The 17,058-nt window shown below is 37.2% G+C and overlaps 1 protein-coding gene and 2 long non-coding RNA genes across 4 annotated transcripts in view; 2 read left to right on the forward strand and 1 right to left on the reverse strand.

Moving 5' to 3' along the window:
- LOC132988029 (organic cation/carnitine transporter 2-like) overlaps positions 1–17,058 on the reverse strand; it is a 61,825-nt gene that overhangs the window by 31,045 nt on the left and 13,722 nt on the right. Inside the window, exon 2 of the mRNA XM_061055113.1 lies at positions 5,674–5,754. The gene's annotated coding sequence lies outside the window, so the exon portion shown is untranslated. The remainder of the gene's footprint in view (positions 1–5,673; positions 5,755–17,058) is intronic.
- Positions 1,574–6,746, forward strand: LOC132988032 (uncharacterized). Of its 2 annotated transcripts, XR_009675778.1 has the most exons (4): positions 1,574–1,726; positions 1,939–2,000; positions 2,733–2,836; positions 4,579–6,746. It is a non-coding gene; the product is annotated as an uncharacterized LOC132988032 (long non-coding RNA). The 2 variants fall into 2 exon arrangements; XR_009675777.1 differs by lacking the exon at positions 4,579–6,746 and having other exon boundaries at positions 1,583–1,726; positions 2,733–3,032.
- On the forward strand, positions 14,605–15,484 carry LOC132988813 (uncharacterized). Its single transcript, XR_009675871.1, has 3 exons — positions 14,605–14,749; positions 14,936–14,997; positions 15,315–15,484. It is a non-coding gene; the product is annotated as an uncharacterized LOC132988813 (long non-coding RNA).

Below are 17,058 nucleotides of genomic sequence, written 5' to 3' on the forward strand. Positions count from 1 at the left end.
GTTGGTGTTATTTTAGGCACATGGTGATGCACCTCGTGATCATTTTGGAGGCTGCATATGAGAGACGATGTGCTTGCTTAATTTTTGTCTCGACTTCACAAGATTTACTTTGTGTGCAGTACTGTGAATATTTTTTGAAGAATCATATGGTGTCCTTAAGTAAAGAAAACAAAGCACTGTTTTAGTAATGGGTATAAGATTTAGCAATGAGACTAGTCATTATTTGAGGGTCGGACCATGTAGGGTCAATATGCTTTGTAAAGTAGCTGATAGATTCTATACAGTGATGTTTTGTATAATAAATGTTTATCTCTGTTCATTTTATTCTTCTGTTGATTTCCTTTTGCCGAGCTTTGAAAAGTGTTGCTCACTCATGACATCTAGTGGATCTATTCTGTTCTTGCAGGTGCTTACTAAATTTCTAAAGTCTCTTATGTACACATGACAAGCAATGTAGGAATCTTTGTCGACCACAAGATGGAGCCAACAGCCGTTGCTTCAGTAAATGATCATGAAAATAAAATAAATCTATTTAACATTTGTTGCACAAGCTGTTATTCATGTACTGTCATCCTGATCCATAAGATGTTGATCTCAATGTGCATAATTTAAACTCTGCTTCACATGCCACATGGGGGCTTTAAAGATACAATATGTAGAATGTTTACACTAAAATATCTAAATTAATATAAATTGACTAGACCTGTCATGTTTTTTTTAACTTTGATATGATACTAGTAAAAATAGGGATATAGTTACCTGAAAAAGAATCATAGGCACCCATATTGTGTTATTTCTTGTTTTTAAATGTGGACAGGAAATAAACTAATGGTACAGTGGTGTTATCAAAAAAAATGGTTTTCAGCTATTGACCACAAGGAGGCAACGATGTGCCGTAAAACACTTTCCTCAACACAGGCCTAAACAATACAGTTTTCTGATTTGACTTAAAGGCTTTATGTGCGATTTTTCACATTAAATATAATAGAAATCAAGTATATCCTCTGAAAATAACTGAGTGAGTAATGACTGTCTACAATGGGTGTAACACCGAGTCCCGCTGTCTGTGATGTTCTCTGAGTTTTTCTTCTGTATGTTTACATAGCCGGCCCGACGGCTGACTCCTCCCCTCGCGAATAAAAGTTGTTTAATTGAGGGACTAGAGAAAAGAAGAATAACATACTGTACTCACTGCTTAACTGTGTTTCTAGATCACGCTTATTTCGGGTAAATTTACATGCAGTGTGAAGATACGAGCATAATAAAGATCTTATTCTTATTCTAAGCCATTTATGCGCATGTGGCTGTTAAGAGTAACCAGCATCTAAATGTATGACCTCAAAGGTTAAACAGCTACTTCAATAAATACCGTGTGATATTATTGCTAAACAATAGTTACTACATGCACAGTATAATTAAGTATAGGTGTGAAATATCAAACTAAAGACCTTTGGTTGGTATACCGACGACCAGAAGAAGAGCTGTGGCCGATTATAGACATTGGTTTATTGTTGCTGCCTACGTAGTTTGTGGGTAAGCACGTTTAAAAACACTTCCTTGAATCATATGAGATCACAAGAAGACGAGAAGAGTTTTCACCAGCCCTCAGTCAAAAAAACGGTCAGTCTAAAATAACCTCAGCGTGAGACATCACACCTCTGTGAAGCGAGTATATCACGACATATGATTGAAATATTTTTGAGCTGAGATTGGTGAAAGAAAGCGGGTAGGTTTACTACATTTTTATTATTTAAAATGTATGAAGTCCTCTTAAATCTGAGGATGTCCTTTTTTTCCATTTCTAAAATAGTTCAAAAACTCAATGCAATAGACAAACTTTACTGTAACATTTCATTTTAGATTTGATGTGCAACTGTCTAAATAATTTGATAATTAAAAGTAGAATTTTAATGACATTGAATGTATATTATACAACAGAAAGAAAATGAAACACTTCTACGTGATCATCACAGCTCTGGCAGCAACAGCTCTGGCACAAGGTACACTACAGTTTTAAAGTGTGTTACTGCTAAATTCCACCAGATGCGTGTTCTGTCCGTCTCCGCTCCGCCACGGCAGCAGAGCTGATAGCTTTTTACTTTAGTCAATGTGTGTGCGTCTCAGCTCTGTCCTGGCTCCAGCAGTCCAGAGTCTTCTGCAAGGCTTCTATTTGTGCCGGATTAAGGCGCATCAATTTCAACACAATGACCTTATGTTTAATAAGAGTTTTTATACAGTTTTTTATGGCATACTGTATATCATATTATCTCACACTGTTCTGCATGATACTGTAAATACGGCGGTAACTCCTTGGTCTCAGGACTCCAACTGTCCGTCGGCGCTGCTCCGTGAGGCTCTCTGATAAAGCTGCCTGCGAGTGTCGACTGGCGAGGGAGCACAGAGCCGTACCCGAGTGGAGTAGACATGCAATGCACACGTATCTGGTGGCAGTTCTGTGTTATAGTCTGTTATTCTGTAAATTGTTTTTTAAATATTTGATCAAAGAGAAAGAACGTTTGCCATAATAATCAATTTAGAAGTCTAGTTTAATAGTTAATCATTTAGCCATCAAGTTACTGGTTAAATTAAAGTATACAGTATGACTAAGGCAGCAGTATACATTTAAAACATATTTGGATTTAATGACAAAATGCTTTAACCTTCTTGCTTTACAAAGTTTTGCAACTGAAGTAAGACACTATTGTTTAAGATTTTTTGTTTGTTGATTTCAGGCTCTATTGAATGTAATTTCACTGAAGCTACTGGAACTCAGCAATGTTATGGAGCGGTGGGACAACTGTTGGTTTTTCACCTGCCAAACACTGCAGATACAGATGTAAGGTTGACGAAAGACAAGACACGTGTTATTTTAAAATGTAAAAAAAATCAGATAGAGACGCCACATGAGGAATATGGCAATCAGACTGAACTTTTCACCAAGGGAAGATTTGAATTGGGAAAAGCATTGAAGACACACTCCGGAGACTACATGCTGGAAGAACATAGTGGAAATGGGAATTTAATAAGAAAAGTAAATGTGCACGTAGAAATTGAAGGTAAGTTGAATTGTATTTAAGTGTCTGACACTGATATGTCTTATCAGTTATTAAAAGATCCTGTTTCACTGTGAATAAATGTACGTGTTAAAATAATCAAGATCTAATGGTCATTTGCAAGAAAAAATATGCAAATAGTTTTTAACTATATGTCTATAACAATTATTGCTGGACTTTATTATGGTTTGAGAAGGGAAAGAGAGACGGAGAATAATGACGGACAGGTAAAACATTTTATAGTTAGTTAGTTGACTCTTTATGGTTTCGGAACTCTTTATATAACATGTTGTATTTCCATTTAGTTTACTCATGTATTGCTATATAAACTAGTTCTATATGATTTTATTATTTGTTTCCTCTGATTTATTTGGCAGGGACAGATCCAGTAGAGAGAATACAGAGAATAACATTTGAAGTTTGGAAATGAGAATGCTATGATTTACAGGATCAAATGCTTATTAAGGTCTAGGGAGACCTTTGTCCATACATAAATACAATTTCCAGAAGGTAACAATTAGAACTTTCTGTAGATGATTTTGGTCTGAACCCAAATTGTAATGGGTGCATAAAGTTATTTTTTTCCAGGTAGTGTGTTAATGTCTTGTTACAGCCTTCTCCAATAATGTTTTATAACAGGGAGGATGTTGATTGGCCGATAATTAACCCATTTGGTTTCTTGCTCCTATCTTTATATAAAAAAATAGTTGCAGGATTAAAAGAGCTTTTTTCAGGAGTTAGTTTAACAATTAAAATAGGAATTTAAAAAAGCTATAGCTCCAAAAAGAATAAAATGTTTAGGTTATTCTGCCCTGTATTTTGTACTGTAGGGCCCATATTGTGCTTTTTCTGGTTTTCTATGCTCATTAGTGTGTTTTCCAAGTGTCCTGTGCATGTTTAGGCACATCTATTTGCAAAAATTCAAAGTCTGCGTGAACGCGGCTTCTCCTACGTCCTCCTGTTAGCTGCAGCATTAGCTGCATGTAACGCTCGGCTCTAGCCCCCCTCGAAAAAAATTTGTCAGTGTGACGTCTTGTCAGTGTGATATCACTGATCTAAGCCCATTGGCTCGTTGTGGCAAGCCCAGCAGCTCATGTTGCACGCCCATTAACTTCTGTAGCACGCCCACGGTATGCCGTAGCCTGCGGTAGCACAGTAGTGCTAAGGTGCTAATGTTTATGCTCCCCTCGGACGGAGCCAAAGTGGCTGCATTCCCAATATGGTAAAAGGGGCGAGACATTTCCGAGAACCGTGCTGAGCGACTGACCAATTACGGCAGAGCCGACAGGCCAACCAATCAGATCAGACTTGGCCCACGTGGGGACTCTGAACGTGGGCACTTCAGAGCCTTAGAGAGAGAGTCAGAAGCGAGCCGGTGCATGGAGCGGCAGTACATGAAAACAGACACTTTTTTCGAACTTTAGCTATTATGAACATACTTTAGTAGGTACATAAATTAAATATATGAACCCCAAAAATAGCATAATATGGGCTCTTTCACATGTTTCTTTTTGTTGTCTTCCAGCTCCAGTGTCAAAGCCAGCTGTTTCTCAGATGTGTTCGTCAGAACAGATCAACATCGGCTGCTCCTCTGAGGGAGATGGAGTGGAGTTCCGTCTGACTTTAGTTGACGATCCTACTAAAATCCTCATTTTGACTGTTCTTCAACTTTGTCTAAACAAAACCAATCAAATATAAATTCTTGAATTAAAACATTCAGTTATTAACTTTTATTTGACAACAAGTTTGAAGAACATAGGGTGCTGGTTTAGCTCAGTTAGCAGAGCAGGTGTCCCTAAAAACAATAGTTATATTTAATCACACATTCATCTTTTGCCTGCACTGGTATGAGATATATAAAAGTTGTTTTCCTATCTTTGAAATTGAACATGTTTTTTTATGTCTGTAAGTGGCTTTGATTATAACAAGATAAGCAATGACAGGGATGACAAGTGTACAATGAGTCTTCTTAAACGTACAATATGTAGAATTGTATGACAATGTTGACACTAAAATATCTAAATTTATTTAAAAATTGACTAAACCTGTGTTAAATATATATATTTTTTGTTGGGTATTTACATTACCTCAAATATTTCCAACAGTTATCCAAGCCAGAGAAATCTGTAATTTTATAGTTGTAACGTGACGTGTTTTGTCGAGGCGGCCACCATGATGAGCCGCCATGAGAATGTTTATCGTTACCGTGGAAACACTGGATGTTACGTCAAAGCCCGCTACATGAGGAAGCAGGTATTCCTACTGAAAGCCGTCGTACTGTTGCTGTATTTGCTGTTTTGATAAAAACGTCATGTATTGGGGGGTAAAAGATGTAAGATAAATCTCCCATGATTTCCCGCCAGCCTCAACGTCATCTTTTGTTATTGTAGTATTGATTGAGAGCTCCCTGGCGGCTGAATCTACATATTGTATTTTTAAGAATCATGTATTATTGGTCATTTTAGACATGGACACTTTCTTCTGGTGTCCCCTTACTAGGATTTTGATTGTTCAGATTTATTTTATCGCAACATTTAGTCTAGTGACAGGTATGCCGCATCCCTTTATTGGCCAACGTCTGTTTTCATGAGATTACTTATCACTTATATAACCAACTCACCCGTTTACAGCGTCAACAAGGCCTTGTCGCTTCAGCTTCAGGAAGAAAAAGTCCCTCTTTGAGCAGAAGGAGTAGGAGGAACTGAGGAAGAAAGAGGGAGATGATGAGGAAGGTTTAACAGAGTGCAATGGGTGAGGACTCTGGGTGCGTGGTTTTCTGTATCAACTACTCACTCTCACATCATTAAATACTCCTCAGCGTACACTGTAGTGCAGTGGTTCTCAAACTATGGTACGCATACCACCGGTGGTACGCAAAGAAATCTCCACAATATAAAAAAAACCCCGTTCAGCATAAAACGCCATTTTTTTATTTTATTGTCATACTCTTATCTGTCTTGTATCTATTTGGTTGTATTTCAAATGTGTTTTCCCTCTAAATTAATCTAGTTTTTGCAACAAACAACTTTAATCTGCTCAATTTATGCTCATGCACAGACATAAACAACAGGAGTACGCCTCGCGTTTTGAAAAGTTCCACTTGATATTCCGTTTCTGTTATTTATTGAAGTTCAGCACACAATCTGCAGCAAGCAGCTGTACATTAACATTTTTTAAACGGAGCCAGGAGAAGCTTCAGTTTTGATGCATGTACGGACAGCGGACCTTATCACTGCCCCTCCCTCTATCTCTATCTCTCTCTCTCTAGCTCTGAAGATGATGTGATTCTGCTCTGTTTTGAGGTCTTAACTCTCCGTAGGAGTCGAGAGGGATTTTTTTTAAAAAGGCAGTTTTGCTATGTTGAACGCAGAGACTTATAATAAAGCGACGTTGTTTGCACCGAGCCTGCGGAGTGCGCGCCTGCACTCTCACGCGCTCTCTCTCTCTCAGGCACGCAGCAATTTTATGAATAAATGAAAAATTAAATGAGAACAGGTCGGAAATATACTTGGGCCCAGGTATCGTGTTTGTGTGGGAAACACTGGAGACTAAATATTTCTAAACAGGTTGTTGGTATAAAGTTGTCATTTTTAATGTTCTGCACTTTTGTGTGTGCAAGTTCTAGCACTAGCCCTTAGTAGTCCTACAGTGTGGCTGCCAGCAGTCAATAATAAATAATATTCTTTTTATGAATTAATTTGCCTCTTGCATGAAATGTGTGTTGAAATAAACCTACAATGTATTTTAACGTCTACCATAATGGTGGTACTTGGAGAGCCAAATATTTTCAGAGGTGGTACGCAGTCTAAAAAGTTTGAGAACCAATGCGCTAAAGCCTGTCTTGAAACTTGGCTCATACTCAACCTTGAGGACTCAGGTTGAGGTAGGACTCTGACTTTTCTTTGGTGACTCAGACTTGAGTCTCTACCCGGACTTGGGGACTAGACTACAACACTGCTTTTTTCTAACTTGGAACTTATAGGTACATAAAGTGTTTAATTCATGTTGGCATATTAGAAATAAAAGTCATTATTTAAAAATATATATATCTGTATCAATGTTTCTTTAACCTTGCAATATTAAAAAATGATCTAATAATCACACAGACATTTATACAAAACCTAAATATTGTTGTTTTCTTCTGTATTGTGGAACATTTAATTATTTCAACGTGCCAACATGCAGTTTGCAATGCCAGAGTTTACCCCTCTGCTTAATGTAATTTTACATTGTATGCGGTTGCATGCAGTTTTCTATACAAGTACCCTATTTTGTCTTTTTTTTCTAATCATTCAGCAGACAATATATCCATGTGTTGAGTTTTAGTCATATCTGCAAAATTAGTCCGGCCCACTGGAGGTCTCATTTGCACAAATCTGGCCCCCGACCCAATAGGACTTTGACACCCCTGCTCTAGTGTTTGAGCCAACCAGCACCCCATGTTCTTCAAACTTTTAATAAAAGGTCTCTTTATTCTTAGATTTTATTTTAGGTGAAAGTACAAATTCAATTTTTTTTTCATTTATTGTTATAGTTTGAGAAGGTAGAGAGAGAGACGGAGAATAATGACAGAGAGGTTAACAAATGTTTTACAATCAACCAAAGACTTCCACTTCTAAGGCCATTTGACTACCAGAAGACAAAAGGACATAAACATAATGTATGCATGTTATTAGCATGAGGATCCTGATGCAAAATTATATCAAAGACGTGCACATTCAGCAACTGTAGGCAGTTAATACGCTGAGTTAGTATGTTTGCATATATTATGATTTGTTATCTTCATCTGCCAGCATTACATTATATGTTTAAATATTTTTCCTAAACAAAAAGGTTTCAATTTGGTCAATTGATTTATTTTTGGGGGGAAGGGTCCGAAACCTCTCCAAATCCAGGAATTCTTCTTTAGCCTATGATTAACCATTTCACAAGTTTACCGGCCTGTAGTTTTTCCATAATCTGGTTTACAGCACCACAACCAAAACTAAGTAGTTCTGGAGGTGACACTTTGTATATAACATCCATTAACTTACATTCCCTATTGTCTACATTGTGTTCTATTTCCTTTGGGTTTAATCCTTATTTACTACAAAATGTAGTTACAAAATATTCATGAAACTTAAAAGATTTTTTCAGGAGTTAGTTTAACCATTAAAATAGGGATTTAAAAAAGCTATAGCTCCAAAAAGGATAAAAAGTTGAGGTTATTCTGCCCTGTATTTTGTACTGTAGGTACTTAACATGTTTCTTTGTGTTTGTCTTCCAGCTCCAGTGTCAAAGCCAGCTGTTTCTCAGATGTGTTCGTCAGAACAGATCAACATCGGCTGCTCCTCTGAGGGAGATGGAGTGGAGTTCCGTCTGACTTTAGACGGAAACTTACTCATGCAGACAAGAGACAACAGCCAGTTCCTGAACAGCAGTAGAGTTAACATACAATCTCTGACAGGGACTAGAACTACACAAGACGAACCCAGTCTTAAACATGTTACCATCAGCTTAAAGAGTCAGCTGGCTGGAAGCTTAATGTGTATTGTTTGGAACAATGTGAGCAAAGAAGAAACAGTTATTCAACTGAAAATCTGCAAAGGTACAGTAGTTGACGATCCTACAAAAATCCTCATTTTGACTGTTCTTCAACTTTGTCTAAACAAAACCAATCGACTATCAAATTCTTGTAGTAAAAAAAATAGTTATTAACTTTCATTTGACAACAAGTTTGAAGAACATAGGGTGCTGGTTTAGCTCAGTCAGTAGAGCAGGCGTCCCATGCACTGAGGCCACTGTCCTTGTAGCAGGATCAACAACAAATCCTGACAGTATTTGGAGCATGCCATGTCTGTAAAGCTCTTTAATAAAGGTGAACAGTAAAATAAAATCAGATTCAAATTATAAAAATCAAATTAGATTAGATTTGTAGATTTAAATGATAACTACACATTACCTTAAACTGTAAATCTATCTTGAACACTCGGAGGAAGGAGTAAATATTCGACAGACATCTTTCTGGCTTTACAAATCAATCAATCAATTTTTATTTGTATAGCATCAACTCATAACAAGTGTTATCGCGAGGCACTTTACAAAAAGCAGGTAAAAATACCTTACTCATTGTTATGTTACAAAAAGCAAGTAAAAGATCTTACTTAATGCTATATTACAAAGACCCGGCTTCATCCATCATGAACACTTTAGCAAAGCAGCAAAAGTTACAATGACTTGTCAATGTAAATGCCATCCTCTAATTTTGTTTGATATGTTTATATTTTTCAGGTATTTCCTTCCCTGTTGTGTCTGTGGCTATCAAAGCAATCTTTTTGGCTGTCCTCCTGGGATGTATTTTAATAATTCTCCATAACATCCTAACACCCTCGGCTGGTAATGAGGGTGAGTTAAAGAATTTTTTCTCATGTCCTTGTCTTTCTCAATAAGAAATACGTATAAGGACATTAAGTAAGGTTATCAGGATTTAAATTAATGTTGTATTCTACATCAATTTGACATAATGGAATTTTTTTTTTTTTTTTAGAATTCCTTTAAAAAAAAAAAAAAATAAGTTAAAAAGTAGAATGATGTCCTCTGAGGCCATGTACTAATCAAAAGCCCTCATATTTCCCCTCTTTTTAGATGTTATAGAGAACCCAGAAGAGTTCATTACTACACCCATGTAGGAATAATACAAAAAAAAAGGACAACTGAACCCAACCCCAAGATTTCTACATAATCCAGTGTATCCCACAGAATGACGTGATTCTGCTCTCATGGATTTTCTGCGTCTTATCTCTCCGCAGGAGTCGAGAGGGAATCTTTTTTTTTAAACAGGAGTTTTCTTATGTTGCATGGATGGTTCAGGCACAGAAAAATTCCATCCGCTTAGTGATGTCCTCGCGCCCGCCTGAACTCTTGCTCGCTTTCTCGTGCACGCTGCAATATTATGAATGAATAAAAAATAGATAAAAACAGGGCCGAAATATACTGGGGCAGGCCCACCCAGGTATCTTCTATGTGTGGTAAACACTTTAATCTTCTCCTAAAAAAGGATCAAGTACCAGCCCAATAATGTACCATGTCTGTAATCTATGATCATGTAGTTCAGTTACAGTTAATACTTTGTATTCTTTTTTTAAATTGTTCTTCTTTGATTCATTTTTGCATTTGGTTTCCTTATATAACCATATCTTTGATTGTATTCTTGTAATTTTGTGTTATCATAAGCAATTTATGAAACATATATCAAAATGTTCTCTGGTTTTTGTTTTTAAGTAAAAATACTGTCTATTTCCTAAATTGATTATGTTGTCTTTTTCATATAAAGATCAAACAAAATTCAAAATGAGAAAAATAGGACAACCCTTAAGGTTACAATGTTTGTGATACCAGTTTGTTTTATTGAAATGGTAAATGCTTAATGTTGACTACTGTAGGAACACCAAGGACACTGAATAATGTTCTTAAAGGGTAACTAAATCCCATATTTTCAGCTGTACTGCTCTACCCTGGAATTTCAAAAAATGCATTTAGAATGTCAATGTATCAACTTCGAGAGGGCGGGGGAGGGGGGCGGGGGCGGGGGGTAAGACACCCCCACTCACTGCTTTGCACCCTTATCAGCCGCAACATGATACAATGTTTGCCCCACACGCACAAATACACACACACACTTGACTCCCCACAGTTCGCAGAGTTGGGTGATGAGGCTTTTATAGGTTTGGTGACGTAGTAATTCACTCCTACGTAGTACTGTACTCCACACAGCCGTTAAGAGTTTTTCAAACGGAAGGGCAGACACTATGCACATTTCTAACACAATATTTCAAATTTCAATACTTTGTACTCAAATGTCAAGATTGGAACTTGGATTGATCCATAACACTATTTAATACTGAGGTTTATAGTTGAAAAAAGTGGTTTTAGGGTTTAGTTACTCTTTAACAATTTCAAATGAGGCACTTCACACAGTGTATCAACCATGTCAGTCTCCCACAGTTAAATATGACTTAACCTGAGAAAGTTTAGTGATGGGTTTAAGCAAAACATTGAAGAGAGATAGGAAGTGTTTTTTTTATCTCCTTGACAGTGAAAATAGTTAGTGTGAAAGTATGAGTCATACTTGATGGGTTTGAAATCAAACATTTTCCATACTGTGAGAACCAGGAAGTTGTTGTGTCTTCATGGGTCCTTTATAGAAATAAGATTATAATATAATTAAATAAGTTATTAAACCAAAGCAGGTAATCAAGCTGAGACCTCTGGTGTTGAAGAATGAAGCTGACGCGTAAGTGCCAAACCCTGCAGTTTGTTGAGTGTCGACTTGAGGCTGACTGCAAAAGCTTGTAAGTCCCGTAAACACCACAATTCAAATTAACGGCAGAAATTAACAAGTTTATAGACCGTTTCAAAAAAATGAAAAAGCACGTAGCTGACCTGTGGACAGGCAGGTGCAATGTAGCCGTTGGTCAAAAGGCTGAAAAACCCAGCTTGGCTCCAGCTCTTAGCCTGTAGTTAGGTTGACTGAAGGTTAGGTTGAGACTAGGGCTGCAACTAACGATTATTTTAATAATCGATTAATCGGTTAATTATTTTTCCGATTAATCGATGAATCAGATAAAAAAATAAAAAAATAAATAATTTCAATATGTTTATTCAAAAACAGAACATTAGTTCATTGACAGTGCAAACAAAAGTGCAAAAACAACAGGTTACTGCTTGGATGTCTCCATGAGCTTTGTGAAATGGGTCCTTGAGGGAAGAGTGTAGCCAGGGTTCAAGGTGGGGATCATTGTAGTGAAGTTACAGCTTCATTTTCAAACATCGTCAGAGGCCTCATGTCAGCGATGAGCATGTTGAGGATGCTATCTGTCAAGACGGATGCTTGCTGTGGTGTACATGATTGTTTTCTGCAATGACAAAGATAGTATTAGTATGTAAAACAGCACAATTTACATCGAATCAATATGCCTTGTTGTTTTAGTTATGAATTATTGTTATGTAAAGGCAAGTAAGTAACCCAAAGAGCACTTGCAGAGACAACGCACGTTTTTATAATATATATTTATTTACACCAACACAGGTACCTTAAAAACTACTTATTTGCACAAATTTAATTAAGTGTCTAAATGCACTTGCAAACAGTGCAGTGTCTTAACTCTCACCTTATTACAGAAAATTAACACTGGAAGCTTAATCATTAAATTATTAAATCATTGTAGTAAGTACATTTGTTTTTAATTGTTTATTTATTTACAGCAAGCTGACAAGGTGCTTTTAAATTTTTTTTTTTAAATAAAATAAAATGTAAAACACACACCTACACAAATATATTCCAAAGTCAACAGAAAATAATATGGGAAAAAAGCAAAGCATATATCTGACAACGTATTGAACGTAGGCCTAAATGTCAAAATAATAAAACGTTTTCTTTAGTCTAAGCTTGTTTGGCGTTGGCAAAGTAGAAAGTTTGCTCTACCGCCGTCATTAACCAGCTAACGCTAACGTTACTTTAATTAACTTTTCACGCTTGTCAAGCTGGATAAAAGTAAACACAAGCACCAGCCGAGCAACCGGAGAGACTAACGTTACATTTTCTTACTTGAAAACGGAACAAACATGGGATTTTGTAGTGACTTACCCTGTTGTCGAGCTCCCTTCCTAGTCAGCGATGACTCCGACATGTTTACTTTTCAGGTGCTGCATCATCACTGTGGTCCTCCCGTGCCGCGCCATATCGCTATTGCAAAGCTTGCAACTAACTCATGTTTTTATTAGGGCTGGCCAACGATTAAAAGTTTTAATTGCGTTAATCGCATGAGTTCCTGTGATTAATCGCGATTAATCGCATTGTTATACGCAAAATCCAATAATGAATTCAAAAGTAGTGTATAGCGCACTTTTATTGTAAATGTACTTCTCAACTTAAACAATGTAATCAAAGCAAATAAATACAAAACTAAAGCTTATTGCATTCGTTGCAGTCTGGACGCAGAGTGGCGTGGGTCTCTGCTCTCTGACTGTAGCAGGGTCTGCTGCGCGAGGCTACATTGACAGCCTGTGAGTGCTTTTGGAAGGGGGAGGGGCTCACGGCAGCACCCGCTGCTCGTTGAGGACAGTAACTGCAGAGCAATACGTGCTTTCACGTCAGCTTCTTGCACCAAAAAAGTCTCCAATAACACCAGAAAAAGTCGCTAGATTTGTCGCTAGTAGCTGTTGCCAAAAAAGTCGCCAAGGGGGTTTGGAAAGTCGCCAGATTTAGCGAGAAAGTCGCCAAGTTGGCAACACTGTTTCTCCTCTTTCCTGTGAGCGCCGCAGCAGACATGCGCAGCAGTAAGCAACATACTAGGCTCGCTCACGATGGAATTTTACAAAATAAAAGCCAGTGAGCAACAGACTTTTACAATAAGAAAATAAATAATAAAAACTGTGTTAATGCGAGATAAAATAATTGTCGGCAATAATTAATTAATGAGTTAACGCGAAAATAACGCGTTAACGTGCCCAGCCCTAGTTTTTATGCATTGTGAAGTGCTCCCACACTTTAGATCCTCCACGCTGACCTGTCGGCATGTAAACAATTCGGCGTGTACGTCACCAGTCTGCGACATGCGGAGTGACGCATTAATCGCGCGACGCAACAAATTTTATCAATTCGTTGTTGCAGCTCTAGTTGAGACAGCATTTCAAGCATGGCTAAGTCATCGATGGGACTCCAGAGACCCCTGCTGTAACAGATGGGTGACGCCACTCAGGCTTCGTCCATTGATATTTACAGTCTATGGTCACTATATATGGGTGTTGGAACCACTCACATTTCATAAGAAAGACAAAAACTTCCCTTGATCAATTGTGCCCATATCTACGCCTTTGTAAACTTTAATTCTGGAATGAAGTACAAGTATTACCAATGGTACATCAGATACTCCTATAAATTTGACCTCAGTTTTTTGCTGAGTTTTACAATATGTAGTTTGTGTAGTATTGAACAGCTTTAGAGGGACTCAAACTAGGGATGTAATCGTGAGGCAGTTACAAATCGATTCTAAGGTGTCAAAGTTCACATCGGTACTCTGAAAAATGAATCGCAGTAATATCGTGAGCGTCAGCAGCTGTAGAGGAGAGGCGGTTGGTTGTAACAAGCAGGTCTTATCAGCTGCGGAGGCCAAACCTACTAACAAGTGGGTTTTCAGCCCCGCTCGCCCAAACGAGTGCAAGAGCCAAAGAGATTACGCATTGGTGTTTTCATGAAAAAATTAAAGGAATCTTTTTCAGTCATCTCATAATTTTTCCTCAGTCTCATTTTGTAAAATAAATTGTGAGAGAATCGTATCGTGAGCCCAGTATCGTGAGCCCAGTATCGTGAATCGTATCGTGAGCCCAGTATCGTGAATCGTATCGTGAGTTGAGTGAATCGTTGCATCACTAACTCCAACTGTTAATCCCATTTATGTTCACAGGCGAATAGAGTATAAGAAAGACCTCTTGTAGTTTGTAACCAGCACAGCTAAATGTATGAACTCAATGCCTAAACAGCTACTTTAATAACTAACTTAACCACGTTTAAAAACACTTCCTTGAATCTTATCATACGACATTACAGGAAGAAGAGTTTTCACTAGCCCTCTGTCAAGTACCGGTCAGTCTAAAATAGCCTCAGAGTGAGACATCACACCACTGTGAAGCGAGTACATGACAACATCTGATTGCAGGTAGGTTTACTACAATATTATGTTTCTTTCCCGTTTCTAAAACGGTTCAAAAATTAAATGTACTAGATAACTTAACAAACGAACAACTTCAGTGTACGTTTCATTTTAGATTCGATGTTTAACTGTAAAATAATGTGATGATTTTAAGTTGAATTTTAATTACGTTTAATTCATGTTGGACAACAGAAAGAAAATGAAATCCATCTACATGATCATCACAGCTCTGGCATCAACAGCTCTGGCACAAGGTACACTGAAAAGTGTTATAGTCTGTGATTCTGGAAAAAGGTTTTCATATTTGATCTACGATAAAGAAAGTTTACCAAAGTAATCAACACTTTTCAATTACAATTCTGAATTTCCTGAGGGAACCTTCCCAAGGGATTAATAAAGTTCCTATCTATCTATCTAACACATTTTGAAATTCACTTAAATATTTAAGTTGTAGTTTGGCCGATAAGGTCATGGTTATTCTAAAGTATACATACATTTAAGTTGACTCGGACAGCGTTATACTAAAGAAATATTCTGATATGACTAAATGTTTCAACATTCTTGCTTTTAGGCTCTATTGAATGTAATTTCACTGAAGCTACTGGAACTCAGCAATGTTATGGAGCGGTGGGACAACTGCTGATTTTTCACCTGCCAAACACTGCAGATAGAGATGTAAGGTTGACGAAAGACAAGACACGTATTATCTTAAAATGTAAAAAAAAACGGATAGAGACGCCACATGAGGAATATGGCAATCAGACTGAACTTTTCACCAAGGAAGATTTGAATTGGGAAAAGCATTGAAGACACACTCCGGAGACTACATGTTGGAAGAATATAGTAAAAATGGGACTTTAATAAGAAAAGTAAATGTGCACGTAGAAATTGAAGGTAAGTTGAATTGTATTTAAGTGTCTGACACTGATATGCCTTTGTATTTGCTCTACATTAGTTTGATATCATGCCATGGGAATGATTTCCTTTAAAAAAAAGTTTAAAAAGTAGACATGATGTCCTCTGAGTTCATTTACTAATCAAAAGCCCTCCCATTTCTCCTCTCTCTTTAGAAGTCACAGAGAACCCTGAAGAGGAAATTGTCTACACACATGTAAGAATTGTACAAAACACAATGACAACATTTTAAAGGGAAATAATTTGTTGTTCACAAGAGGCCTGTCTGATTTTCTTTTTCTAACCCTTAAAAAAGCAAAAGTGTTTTAAATTAAAAAGTGATTTCATTCAATACATTCACACCGTATGTTAACTCTGCCATAGGATGTACTGTTTATTAAAGACACAAATTATGCAATAAGTCACTGTGCATAATGTTTAAGCTGACTACAGCATTCTTAAAACTGTCATAACCTCTGTTTATAATTAGCAAAAACAAGTACCGGTATGTGTCAGATAAGCCTTGTCTAAAATATTTAACCACTTCCTGAGCTCCACCACAGAACACAAGAAGACCAGAATTATAAGCAGCCTACTGTCAGTATAACTATCAATTGTAAGGTGAACTCACAATGAAGCCTTGAGTGATCAGTGTTTACACTGATGGTACTGAAACAGATAGGCACATCTGTCTATTATCATGCTCGCATTAGAGGTGTGATTTCTGAGCACTCTGTCACACTCTCTCTCTCTCTCTCTTGTGCACACAGCAATTTTATGAATAAATGAAAAATTAAATAAAATGGTCGGAAATATACTCATATATCCCATCCCTTACGTTTACACGTTTAACAATTTGGTCAGTTTCTAACTTTGTGAGTTATTTTGAAAGATTTCATTTCCCCTTTCCTCTCTCTCAAAAAAAAGTCAGCAGCGGTGGTCATATTATATTCCATAAAGCAAATTGATATAACGTTAGTTTCTAAAGAGATAAGATGGAGCCCTGTCCCCTCTTCTCTCATTTAATTTACTTTCTCCTCTCATTAAAAAAAAAGCGTAGGTCAAATTTCAGCAGTGGTGCACCTCCGCTAATAGATGCATATAGCGGAAACAGTGGTCATATGAAGAACACTCATCGCAGCTAGAAATAAATCCTTCAGTTGCCGGTTTCTTTTATAGAATAAAGCTGCAGTAACTCTTAGTAGCAACAGTTTCTGTTGATGTTATTTTAGGCACATGGTGATGCACCTTGTATCATTTTGGAGGCTGCATATGAGAGACGATGTGCTTGCTTAATTTTTGTCTCGACTTCACAAGATTTACTTTGTGTGCAGTACTGTGAATATTTTTTGAAGAATCATATGGTGTCCTTAAGTAAAGAAAACAAAGCACTGTTTTAGTAATGGGTATAAAATTTAGCA

The sequence above is a fragment of the Labrus mixtus genome, chromosome 14, assembly GCF_963584025.1.
Source record: "Labrus mixtus chromosome 14, fLabMix1.1, whole genome shotgun sequence".
In the NCBI taxonomy this organism is placed as follows: Eukaryota; Metazoa; Chordata; class Actinopteri; order Labriformes; family Labridae; genus Labrus; species Labrus mixtus.